Raw genomic sequence first — 14,133 nt, 5'->3', positions numbered from 1 at the left:
AAGTAACCCCAGCTGCCTGCAATTAGTGCAGGTTCTCATCCCACCAGGCTCAAGGTTGAGTCAGCCTTCCATCATTCCGAGGTAGGTAAAATGAGGACTCAGATTGTTGGGAGCAATAAGCTGACTTTGTAATAATGCTGCTTGTGTGGGGGGGTGAAAGCTCTAATAGGCAGGCATATACATAGAATGAAGGCTATTGCTAAGCACATTGATTTGTGCTTTAAATTGTAAGCTGCCCTGAGTCTTCGGAGAAGAGTGGGATATAAATGGGATTTAAAAAAAAGACCAAATGGGAGATCCACTCCAGGTTTTCCAGCCAGCCCGCCCAGTTCCTGAGTCAAGTGTGTCCTTAGAGCTAAGCTGCTGCTCGGGCTATGAATTCCCCACCTGCCTTTCAAATTGTTCTTGCATTCCCCACCTGCCTACAGCTGCTCTTCAACTTTAGAAGGAAAGAAGCCCAGACCCCAGCCTGTAAAAAATCACAGACTGCAGCTTCTACTCCAATTGGTCCCGCTTTCCCTGCACAGACTAAATGGAAGATCCGCTCCAGGTTTTCCAGCCAGCCCTGTCCCTAAAGTTTCAGCACCCGGCGTATAAGACGACCCCTGACTTTTGAGAAGATTTTCATGGGTTAAAAAGTAGTCTTATACTACTTATCTACGGTAATTTAATTGGTACACATTGGAATAAAAAGAGTAATTTGGGCAGTATATTCATCTTGATTGTCGCTATTCTTCCCATAAAAGAGAGCTGCAATTTTTTCCATCTATCTAGGTCTACTATAATTTGGTCCATTAACTTATCATAATTTTCTCTTTTAAGTGTAGTACATCTTGCTGATAGTTGGATCCCCAAGTACTTTACTCTTTTAGATGTGTGGATGTTAATTTTTTCTACTAGCTCAGTTTCTTGTAAATTGGACATATTTTTAACTAGCATTTTAGTTTTTTCTTTGTTGATTTTTAATCCCACAACATCTCCATAATTTTCCAGCACCTGTAATAATCTTGTTCCAGATTCTAAAGGGTCTTCCAGAATGAAAACTAAATCATCCGCATAAGCCTGTAATTTAAATATCTCTTTTCTGATTTCTAATCCTTTAATCACCTTATCTTTTCAGATTATTCTTGTGAGTGCTTCTAAAGAAAGAAAGAATAATAAAGGAGATAGTGGACAGCCTTGTCTCATGCCTTTTTGTATTTGAATGCTAATTCTCCGTTTATGATTACTTTTGCCTCTTGCTTGGAATAGATTTCTTTAAACATATTTATAATTTTTTCTCCAAATTCCATCTGTTTGAGTTGAGTCAACATAAAATTCCATTTGACATTATCAAACACTTTCTGAGCATCAACAAAAATTAATGCCACTTGTTTTTCGCTATGAAATTCATAGTATTCTAAGTCTAGTATGATCCTGATGTTATGTCTAATTTGTCTTTTAGGCAAGAAGCCATTTTGGTCAGTATGGGTAAATTCAGCTAAATATTTTTTTAATCTTTCTGTCTTTATAGTTGTGAAAATCTTGTAATCCGTGTTCAGTAAAGAAATGGGTCTATAATTTTTAATACAGGTCAAATCAGAGTTTTCTTTAGGGATATCTGAGGGAACACCTGCTGCCGGCATCAAATGCCCTTCGCCCAGTGTGCTCCCACAGGGAGGGTCTGCTCAGGGTCCCGCCGGTAAGAGACTGCCGGCGGGTGACACCCAGGGATAGGGACTTCTCGGTGGGAGCGCCTGCCCTCTGGAACCAGCTGCCGGTGGAGCTGAGAACTGCCCCCAACCTTCGATCATTCCGCCGGGGCCTGAAGACCTGGCTCTTCGAGCTCTCGGGCCCAGACTGAGGAGGAATTTTTAATTTGGGGTTCTTTTTAACTGACTACAGGGTTAATTTAATATTTTTTAATTTGGTTCTTAATTTTTGTATTTTGGATTTTTAATTCCCTGTAAACCGCCCTGAGTCCTCAGGGAATAGGGCGGTATATAAATATAACTAAATAAATAAATAAATAAATAAATTAGTGAGATGATTGCTTCTTTCCATGAGTTTGGAATTTTTGCTGTATTTAGTACCTCATTAAATAAATCCAATAGGGTTGGGACCAAAAGCTCTTGGAGGTTTTTATATATTTCGGACAGTAAACCATCAGGGCCAGGTGTTTTATTACTTTTTGTTTTTTAATAGCTTCCATAATTTCCTGGACTATTATATCTTTATTTAATATATTTTGAAATTCTTCTGAAACCTTCTGTAGATCTGCTTTCATAAGATATTTTGATATTCTTTCCTCAGTGATCATTTCCTCCACTTTATAAAGATTTTTATAGAATTCATACATCACCCATTTTTCCCCATCATTTTGATGTACTATCTCCCCTGCTTGATTACGTAATTTACTAATCCATCTATTATCTTTTTGTTTTTTCAATCTATAGGCCAGCCATCTCCCAGGTTTATTTGCCTCTCAAAAAATTTTTGTCTAATGCTTTTTATTTTTTGTGCCATTTCTCCCTTTTCAATTTATGCTTATTTAAATCCAACTGTTGTTTTAAATTTCTACATTGTGGGGTATTTTTGTAGTTCTAATTCTATTTTTTTATGTTCATCCTCTAAACTTTTTTGATATTGCCTTTTCTTTTTATATTCATTGACCATATACACAATTGCAGTTCCTCTCATAACTGCTTTGGCCGTATCCCATAAATTTTGAGTGCTAGTCTCCTTTTTCTTATTTATCTGGAAGAATGTCCACATTTGTTCCTCCATATTATGCTTAAATTCTGTTTGGTTTAGGATTCCCTTTTTAAGAGTCCACCTCCTTGTTGTTGTTTTCTGTTCTTTCCATTTAATTAAAATGGCATTATGATCTGCCCAAGTATTAATATCTATTATTATATCAACAATATCTGAATTTAGTTCTTTCATTGTGCAGACCATATCAATTCTAGACCACGACTGATGCTGCCCTGAATAGTATGTAAATTGCTTTTCATTCAAATTTCTCTCCCTCCAACTATCTTGAACATTTAATTCCTCCACTATTTTTAAAAAAATACCGGGTAATATACTCCTGGTTCGTTTCCTAACTTCCTCACTCTTATAATCTAATTCTCTGTCTATAATTGCATTAAAATCGCCAATTATACAAATGTTCTCATATTGCATATCAGCAATAACCTTATGCAATTTCTTATAAAATTGTCTTTGTTTTTCATTGGGGGCATAAATTCCTACCAGGGCGACCTTTTTTTTTTATTCAAGGAAATTTCAATAATCAATATTCTACCTTCCTCATCTCGATAAGTTTGTTTTGCTGGGATTCTTTCTTTAACGTATATTGCAATTCCTCCTTTCTTGAGTGGACCCCATTCTTATGGTGTTCCAGACTTGGTTAACCCCTCTCTTTCCAGAAGTTTTTAAAGTTTGAATAGCTTCAGGGATAAAAGCTAAAATATGGTGCTGCTAATTGATTTTTATTGCATTCTTCTATGTACTTTTCTGGGAGCTGAAATTTATGCTCTTAACATTGCCAAGGTTGAGAAAAACTGCTCTAGAGTGAATAATTAATACAACTATCATCACTATCATGTTGTGTATACTTCCAAAACAATTATTATTCTAAAAGAATAATAACCTCACTTATATTAAGAATGTTTAATCTATGTTATGATTTTGCTATTGGTTGATTTTTGTAAAAAATTCTTAAAAATCTGCTTCAGGATTTGCTGTACTTTAAGACAGTGTGCATTTGTCAATGGCATTAAAATGATAGGTACAACTTAGCCAGAGTTTTCAGTGTCATCTCCCAAATAACACCCAATCTTTTAAACAATTTTGCAACAGTTCAGTGGGAATCACTTTTATTTTAAGGGCTGCTAGTACTGTTTCAAGTACTGAATATTGCCCATCACTAATGAATATCCTCATGCTGACTTCTAAAGTTTAATTATAGTAACTTCTAATCACCATAGTGAAATAACAAACTTCTCATCCAATTTGCTTTTTATGAAGTTGATTACCACAGCAGGGTTTGGGTAATTTAATCTATTGTATAGAATCTATGATACATGAACATTTCTTTCTTTCCCCCCCTCTCTCTCTTTAAAAGTGGGATTTACTATTTATCACTATTCATAATGTTTATAGTGTTGCATATATGCTTGGTGGCATTTTCTGAAGTTTCAAGGATGGCAGAATAAATATTACAGATATTTGTGATAACTCTTAAAGACATACCAAATGTAAATGTATATGTATTCTTTTATGCCTGGTTCAGTTTTCCTTGTGATGTGAAGAACACATATGTCCATTGAAATCTTGAGTTTGTAATTTTATGTTACTCTGAAACAAAACAAAAAAGTATATAAGGCATTTCCTTGCAAAAAAAAAACCATACAAAAATTCATAACTTACTATTCATAATTAAAAATACACTCCTGTTTTTTTAATTTTCCTCTCAAATTCAGAAGAAAGATATAATTAAAACCACTAAAAGCTGAAAAAAATATTTTCCCTAGTGATCAATGTACACTGTGTAAGCAGCTTATTCCATTTGATCCTATGCATTGGTAATAAATCTAAAAGAAGTGCAAATGATAGTTGGCAATTATTGATACACGCAGAGCAGTCTCTAATGTACATGTCCTTCATTGATTACATAATGGCATTTATACAAGTGCAACAGAAACCATCTGAAGTGGCTTGAACAAGGTCAAACAGCAGTTGGCAATTCAAGTCCTTCTTTAAAACATTCTGTTTATTCAGAAGACTACAATGTATTTGATTATCCTCAATCACATTTATCTGTTCACAGCTCAGATGCTCCAAGTCCCAAAGTTCAGGATCTTGATAGAAATTTAATTAAGACATATGCACAAAACATGATTTGCAAATTGTCCCCCAATGCATAATTTCTTGAATTCAATAACCTGAAATATTTCTTGGGTAATAGTACACAGTGATGGCTATAGAGCACAATATTTTTGCCATACAGAAAAGGATGATTACATTTATGGTCATCTCTATGTGTAAACTCTCTGTAAGAATGATGTTCAGTCTGAATCTCTGGCCGACTATGTGGCAAACTATCATAATAAAGCAATTGTGTGATTTTCATGGTAGTCAAAAGTATTATTTATTGGTATTTGAGAAGGTGGCAGAATTTATTGGAAAGGAGAGCAAGAAAATAAGGGAGGATACTTTGACGACACTTTAAGTGTTTTCAGGCTGTATTGAGAATCTGGATGAATGTGTGGAAGAAATGAAACAAAATAATCTGATGCTGGAGGCTAAAATGGGTGAAGTGGAGAACAAAATGGAAAAACTTGAAGATGAAATGATGATGATGCAATATAGAGATATGGAATTCGCCTTGAGGATCAAAGGCTTGAAAGAAAATCCGCAGGAGAATCTGGAAGAGACGTTGGTGGATGTCCTGGCTCCTATTTTGGGGTTTCAACTTGAGGATTTTTTTGGGAAGATAAAGTATTTTGTGTTAATTCTTGGATTGCTAAACAAAGGAAACTGCCAAGGGATGTGGTTGTGTATTTTACAAAGAGAAAGATTAGAAATAAGATCATCCAAATCACTTATAATAAAAGACTTAAAGTGGCTAATCAGGAGGTTTTGATTCTGAAAGAGATTCCTTCAAGAATTTTGAGAAAAAGGAAAGATTTTTTCTTTCTGACAGATGAATTAAAGAAACAACAGCTTCGGTTCAGGTGGGAGATACCATCAGGGATTGTGGTGAATTATTCTGGAGAAAGATATTGTCTTAATACAGTAGGGAAGGCACATGATTTTTATTCTAATGTATTGAAAGCAGGCTTACTGTCATCTTCAGAAGTTAAAAAAGGAAAGGAAGAAGGAGAGCGACAGTTACAAGAAATAGTTTCGGAAGCTGTGCAATCCTTGGTTTTATTTAAAGGTCTTAAGATTCAAAGAATGACATGGGCTGCATTTAGATTTAAGGAATAATAATAATAATAACAGTACAGATTAATGGTGGACTTTGATAGAAATAAGATTTAGAAATGGAACTTGTTAAAGATTGTAGGATAATCAAGATCTAATAATGGTGGATATTTGGGGATGGTATTTACAGTAGATCTTAAAAATTAGTATGTATGTATTTAAATTGTTAGTCTAAATGTTGAAGATGTGGTTGTGATGATGCAATGTATTATTATGTATGGTTGAATTGTAAAAGATTACAATTTTAAAAGTTAAAGTAATTTAGTGGAATATGTAAGATCTTTAAGATATTGGAAGAAGGCTGATTTGTTTATTATACAAGAATGGATTTTGAAAGTTTTGAATCAGATAAAATGGTAGAATTTGGAATATGTGAAGAATATTTGTAATGGAGTTATATTACGATGTTTAAGGAGAGTTAAAGCACGACTGGATTTAAAGTGTAATTATAGTTAGTTAGTATATTTTAGATTAAGATTGTGAAAATAATACCCTGTATTCAGCTTTGGGAAGTTGGGGGGGGCTGGGGGAGGTAGGGCTATTGGGTGGGTTAGGGTATGGGTTAGGGGTAGGGGGGATGGGGTTTATGTTCAAAAATGTACTTTAAAACTTTTTAATAAAAAAGTATTATTTATTGGTGTCAAGCAGAATGTCCAAATATTTGCATTTCTATAAGATGTAGAAAACAAAAGTCAGTAGATGACAGTGATAAACCAGGAGGTCTTAGGAGGGCTGGTCCCAAACATCAGTGCATGCCAAACTGTTCCACTCTTGTGTAAAAAGAATCCCCGCATTGATTAGTATTCTGACAAATAATCATTTACTTTTTTCTATATATATAAAAAAACAATGTCTACAGCTCTATTGCCTTGAATTAAAAACTCACCAAGTTAGATTATGATCTTAATATAGGTTAGATATCTGCAAATATGTATTTAATCTTATTGGCATCGATATTTTGCCTAATCAAAGAGGAGTTTAATCAGAATACAGCTGGAAGGGATGTTTCTATACTGCCTACAGGTGCTTTGGTAAATAAGTGGATGCCCTCCTCTTTGTGGCAAATATTGGAATACTGTTATCATGTCCCCCATAGTCCTTCATTTCTCTAGGCTGGCCAAACCCAAATCTTGCAACTGTTCTTCATATGTTTTAGTCTCCAGGCCTTTAATCATCATACTTGCTCTTCTATGCACATTTTTTTCAGTCTCAACATCTTTTTTGTAGTGTTGTAACCAAAACTGGATGCAGTCTTACTAAGGCTTACTTTACATGATTTTGATTATATGCCTCTGTTTATACATTTATGCTGATTGTAATCTCTTGTTATTGTTTTTAGATTCATTGTTGTGTCATTGGTCCCTATGTGTAGGAGAAGAAAGGAGTAGTAATCTGTGGGGTTGATTATTTTAGTAAATTTCTCAGTCACATCTTTGATATTTTTTCTCCAGGAAGATAACATACCTTTCTAGATTAACATATATCAAATATGTACATAATATTATTCATACAGCATTGTATGTTCAAATGAATGACTTTAGTAGAATATACCATGGGTGATAGAATCAGAACTTCCAAATATTTGCATACTTACAGAATCCAGATTTTCAAAAAAAATAAAAACAAATTTAAAAATAGTGGCTTGATGGTTTACATAGAGTGTTGATAATTGTTATTCCCATAGGATTATATAATATTGATCAATGTATTCTATTTTACTGTATTAGGTTTATGACAATAGTACTTTTACGCCTCACATTACTTTAAGATAAGCACATACAGATTCATTTGCTACTCATTCTCTTTTTTCACTCAATTTTCAAAATTATAAGGATCACATTTTATGATATACATCACCCTAGGAAGAGCATTATTTTTATGCACCATTTGTCTGTGAATAAATTCAGTGAAATCCATCAGCAATATTAAAAAGAATGACCTTGGTCTTTCTGTTCCTTGTAAAGGGCAGATTCCCATTGTCTTCAAAGACATTGCTGTATTTGTAAAAGGGGAGGAGTAAAAATACTGCATGTGGTTCAAAGCTATTCATCTTGAAGGCATATTTTTATAAGTATCTGACATGAAATCCTAATTTATAATGTTGTTGATGGCATGGTGTGATATGAAAGTTGTTTTCATCCCAGAAAATCTTGAAAGGTTTTTTAATTATCTTGAACAACTTCAGATGTGTACTTCATGAAAATATTTGTGAACTGAGACCAAATATAAGTCAGAGTCAGAGAAATGACAAGGTAGACTTGACTTTTTGTTAATTCTTGTTTTTATGTGATAATGAAAAGGAGAAGTGTGTAGTGACCAAATGATTAAGAACTTAGCATATTATACTTCGCTTGGGAGTAGAAGATGCCACTTCTTAAAAATAGATAATGGACTGTGGCCTTAAATACATTCAAATTTTATCACACTGGAGAAGATGTGCCAATGCCTTTGATAAGTAACTATATTATGACATGTAATGAGTGCTAAAATGTAGAACTGAGTGGAATTAGAACCACTGTTGCCTAATTCAGCATTCAGTTGTCAAGTCTGAATGCCAATATAACTAAAACTTCAAATGAATTTATTTTATTTAGTCATAGTTCCTATTGATATACTGTAAATACAGTAGTTTTAGAAGTTTCAAATCAAATTTGTAACATCTAATGAAGTTTACCTAGCTATTCAAGCACCTCAAAATGAATTTCTACATGTGTCATCCACAAAGGGGGGGGGTCAAACTAGTTGATCTGATAAAAGCAATGGTGTGATGGTACAACACAACTCCATGTCTTTTGTAGGTGCATCATGACATCAACAAAAGATGTACCTTGCTGCACAATGCATTTCCATTTCTATCCCACATGTAATATCTGCAGATTTTTTGTGAAACTTAATTCATTTGTTTCAAATAGGCTTATTGTTCAATCTTACATAGACTTACATGGAAAAAAGTGGTTTTCTTATCATTATATGATTCCACAACTTAAATCAATCAAGCATCTTCTTATGTTTCTGTAGTATGTAATTACCTTATTTGTAACAAATAAACCTTTGCTTTGAACCATTACACAATGCGGTCAGCCAAATATTATATAACTTTTGGTTAAATAATAATAATAATAATAATAATAATAATAATAATAATAATAATAATAATAATAATAATAATAATAATAATAATAATAATAATAATAATAATAATAATAATGATACAGCATAAATAATCTTATGTCTTCATTAGTCAATTATGAGGTTCATTATTAAGAAATATTTGGTTAAGAGTTGGCTTTTGCAAGATCTGCAACATTTTAAGACCAAAATTCATGAAAGTATGAAATAAATATAAATCCAATATCAAGCATTTATTTATTTATTTTTTAAAAAATCATGTGATAGTCAGCTCTTCTTTAATGTAGTGATGATTTTTGATAAATGTGGCTTCATTCAGAACTCAATGAATATAAATTTGTATTATATTCTGTGGAAATGAAAGTTTAGTATAAAAACTTCAAATATTATATATGCCTAATTACCTACAAAGAAATGTATAGAGATACAAGACAAGAACAGTTACTTAGCCTTTCCCATAGTCTTGAATTTGTACCTGGCAGCATGCTGTCATTGCTGATCATGAAACCCATTTATTCAGGTTGGGCTGTAAAAATAGAATACGCATGCTTCAACAGGGCAGGTTTTACTCAATAAAACTGAAAGAGAAACAGAGTCAGAAGATCATTTATTTTGCCAACACTTCATCAAAATTCTGATCATACTGCTTTCATTTCAGACTGTTTCATTTTCCCCACTTTTATTCATTCCTTTTCCTTCTCTCCTTCTCCCTATTGCATCTCTGTCTACTGGTCTCAGAACAAAACCACCTCCTTCAAATTGCCAAACAGCTCAGTATGTTTTGCAGTTGTTCTCAAAAGAAACAGCTTGTTGCCCCCTGCAAGAAGAAAGCAATTGAACATTCAAAATAGATTAACATTTTAGGATCAATTGAGGTGAAAGCTCCGTGTTGAATTTATTTTTCTCACAGGTTGTAGACCAAAGTGTTCTGTCAACTCTCCAGAGCTGCTGATCTCATTTTTTTGCTATTCTAAGCTTGTTCTCCCTGTATGATGTGGATTGTGTTTATGGCTGCAGCCTTTCTCCATAAAGACATTTCCTACAAGAGAATAATTAATGTGAAGCACTCATGGCGGGGGACAACTAGTGTATTTGTGGGAATTTGAATTTCTACATAGAACTGACAAAAGTTTGTTTCAGAATGTTTATAGATTGTTGACAGCGAGTAGCTGGAATCCTTATTAAGCTGCATGTGGTCTCATAATTGGTTTATTCTCTTAAACTGTATGTTTCTCAAAAGCTATGTAGCTAAAGGACAATACCCACTCACTAAGTCTCTCTTGTTTCGTTAACAGGCCATAGAAACATTCAGAATTCCATACAACTATTTAAGAACTGTTTTTCCTTAGCCTATTGATGCCTAAATTGGAAGAATGCTTTTGTTCCATTGGCATCTGAGCATATTTTAGCGTAAATGAGGGAATAATCAGTCTACCTGGTACAGCAACAGAATAGATAATGTCACCATTTACATTGGAAGTTGTATCAATTGATGATTAAACAGCATGTGGAAAGGCCAAATGTGCAAATGGGTGAGATTTAAGCTCATTTGCAACAGGAGAACTCATTCACACTGATTTATTCAGACGTTGGGTGCACATTTTATGTTATGTTATGTTATGCAAACGTAGCATTGGTTTGTTTTATTGCCACTAAAGGATTACTTTTAGAAGAAATCTTAAAAGGGGCACAAAGGGGGAAGTAAAGGATTTTTTTTTTTCTTACTACCCCATTCAGTTTGGGGAAAGAAAAAAAAAACTCTTAAAGGAGAAGAACATCCATGGGCAAAGTGTACCATTCCTGAACTAGTTTCAGGCTGGCTAAAGCAGTGTATGAATGTGTCACTTTCATTGTGAACTAATTTATCTTCAGCAGTTTGCAGCCTCCACTTTTCATTATCTTTTTATCAGACAGGGAAGAGTGGGCAGCCAAGGAAGCTTCAGAAGAATGGAAATATACATATAAAGAAAACAACACCTATATCAGATGCACCTTCCACCAGTTCGAACACTCAAAAGCAATACAAAGAAAAACTTGAAAGAATGCAAAAATATCCTTACAATCAGGCAGAAAAACAGAAGAAGAAAATTTTTGGAACATTGTAAGGGCTTGTTCCTGCCAATTCTATTCTTTACAGCAGGAGAAATTGAGCAAGTTCTGTGAAATAATTATATCTATCCATCTATATCAATATCTATTATATATTATATGATAAGCCTTTTTCATTTTAATTTTTTTGTGATTCTTCACATAGGGTCATTTTACCCATGAATTCATCTTTTGCAAACTTTTCCTGTTTCAATATGAATTTTAACCAAAAATCTTTCATCAGGGAAAAGAATGACTCCACTCCTAGTTTAGCAGAATGTACCCATCCATTATCCATTTATTTTTATGATGCTAACCCCTAAAGTAGAACTCTTAAAAAGGCCATTTTAACAATATATAAAACATCTCATAACTTCTTAAAGAGTTTAGGACGCAGATTTGATGTATTTTATAAATGCCTCTTGAATCCTGTAAACCAGGGCAGAATTACTGTAATCCATGCTGATGTTCTCCAGAAAAGAATATTAAATGAAAAGTAAAGTTTTGAATATTTTGAATATTTGTTCTATATTTGCATTTTCCATTCTTTGTTGGTCAGGAAACAAGAGTCAATGATTAGAGAAAGAAATTAATAACTATTAAAGTTTTTTTTTAAAATTTTTATTAAAGTTTTTAAGAAGGGACTGGACAGCCATTTGTCTGAAATGGTATAGGTTTTCCTGCCTGAGCAGGGGGTTGGACTAGATGATCTCCAAAATGATGATGATGATGATGATGATGTCATCACATGATCATCATTTACAACTTCCAGGCCAGCATTCCACAAGCAAAGTCAATGTGGAAACTAGCAGAGAAGGTCACAAGTCATTCCAGTAAGTTGCTTGTGCTCTCATGGCTTTTTCTTCTGGGGAGGCAAATACAAGCCTGTGATGGCTCCCTGCACATGCTCTTTCACCTAGAAGCAGCCACTGCCCAGCCAGACACACCCTTGCCATACCATAGCAGCCACTTACCTGCCCAGTAGCCTGCATTGTGAGCTGCCTGGGACTTGCAACTCCCTGCCAGCTTCCCCATTGACTTTGCTCATTAAAAGCCAGCAGGAAATTGTGGGAAGGTCCTCACTTAAGAACCCATAAGAATAGCAACAGGGACAATGGGATTGCCATCACTAAATGATGCATGTAACATTACACTTTATGACCATATGGTTTAGCATTGGAAATTCTGGTACCGATTGCCATCATTAAAGACTACCTATACTGAAATGTAATTTTTAATGTGACAGATAGGTAAACAGTTACAGTATATACATGACTGGAGAATAATTATGTCAAAAATATTTGAGTTGAAATTTAAATATAAATGAGTTGAAACCACAATTAAATTACTTTTAGCACCACACACGGTTGCGAAGTATGGTCCCCGACCTGCCTCTCAAAGGCCAATTGGAGCCCTTGGCCTAAACTGATAAATGACCAAGACTACTCGCATATTTATTAGAGAGCAACTAATTTTAGCTCATGACAAGTGAAAACGTTGGTTCATAAATCCATTCCATGTTTTCCCATTAATCTGCCTTTACAAAAATCTGCTGGTCTACTTTTATGAAAATGCTTTTCTTTTTTCTTGCTCTGAAACAGTATGCTATTTTTAATGTACCAAATTTCTTTAACATTTTACTTTATACTAGAAGATAACAGAAGCAGAACCGATGACAGAATGAAAACTTGGAATAGTAATCACCTATCATTTATCTGAAACACCTATCTGAAACAATACAGTAATAGTAACATTCTCCTGGCCTTTCAAGAGTTTGAAGACCTGGCCATGCCAACTCATATGGGGCTTGTAAAATTTCACTCAACCCTGGGGGTTGTTGTCCCAAATGCGCTTGTCAAAAATCAGCTTAGCTCAGCATGACAAGTTCTGTCACTTTCTGCTTCTAGTTCAAGTGCCAAGAAAACAGGTAAAGTAGTCTTTTTTCTTTACTTTTTAAGCTGATCCAGAAGAACTAAACAAGGGAAAATCATCAATCCAAGGTTATGGATCGAGACAGAATATCAAATCATCATAGTGAAATGGAAAAGATGGCTTAAACCAGCTTTATTTCTAGCTGGTTGACACATGGGAGTTTAGCAACTTAAGGCTACAGAGTCAAAAAATCTTTAGTCTAAACCAGGAATGTTAAACTGGTGGTCCATGGGCCAGACGCGTCATCTGGAAGCCGCGCCCACCCCATTGTCAGCAATGGCAAAAACATCCCGATACGTTGCGCGATGTCATGTGATGTCGCAAGTTAGACATGTCTGAAATATGTGAACAACCTGTTCTCTGTGTGGATGCTGCTTCTGGAAGTCCATTCTGGGCTTGGCCAACAAAAAAATTAGTTACCTGTTCTGCCAAAGTGGTCCGAACTGGCTGAATCCCACCACTGAATACATCACTATACGTTACATGATGCGATCGAGTTTGACACCCATGATCTAAACTGAAATTTCACTCCCCCCCAATCAAGTTAAAATCAAGTTCTTGACACCATTTTCCAGTAACAAAATTTGCATACAATTTCAGAGGCATTTTCCTGTTCTATAAACATAAATTGATCAAAGGGCTCTCACATTGGAGGTCTCCACAATTGCACTATGACTTTATATGTACATGATATTTGCATCTCATCCTTTCTCTTGTAATCTTGTTTCATTCAGTTGTTCTTTCCCCATTTGATTCATTTACCTGTCATCCAAATTTGTGATTATGAATACGGGAAAAAAATCCAGCCTCCAGTAAGACAGCTGGCTGGCAATCTTTGATAATGCCAATCTTCAATAATAGGTAGATTTAGTTTCTCTATGTTCAGCTAAAAGGGAAGCCAATCCATCAGTAGATTCCCTTCCAGACCTCTACAACTAAGTCACTAGTTTGAGGAAAGCCCTTCCCTCATGTAACACCTGTAAAATATATTTTTTTAGAAGATTCATGTAT

The sequence above is a fragment of the Vipera berus genome (genome assembly GCF_964194415.1).
Source record: "Vipera berus genome assembly, chromosome: 4".
NCBI lineage: Eukaryota > Metazoa > Chordata > Lepidosauria > Squamata > Viperidae > Vipera > Vipera berus.
Note: the sequence above shows the minus strand (reverse complement) of the source record.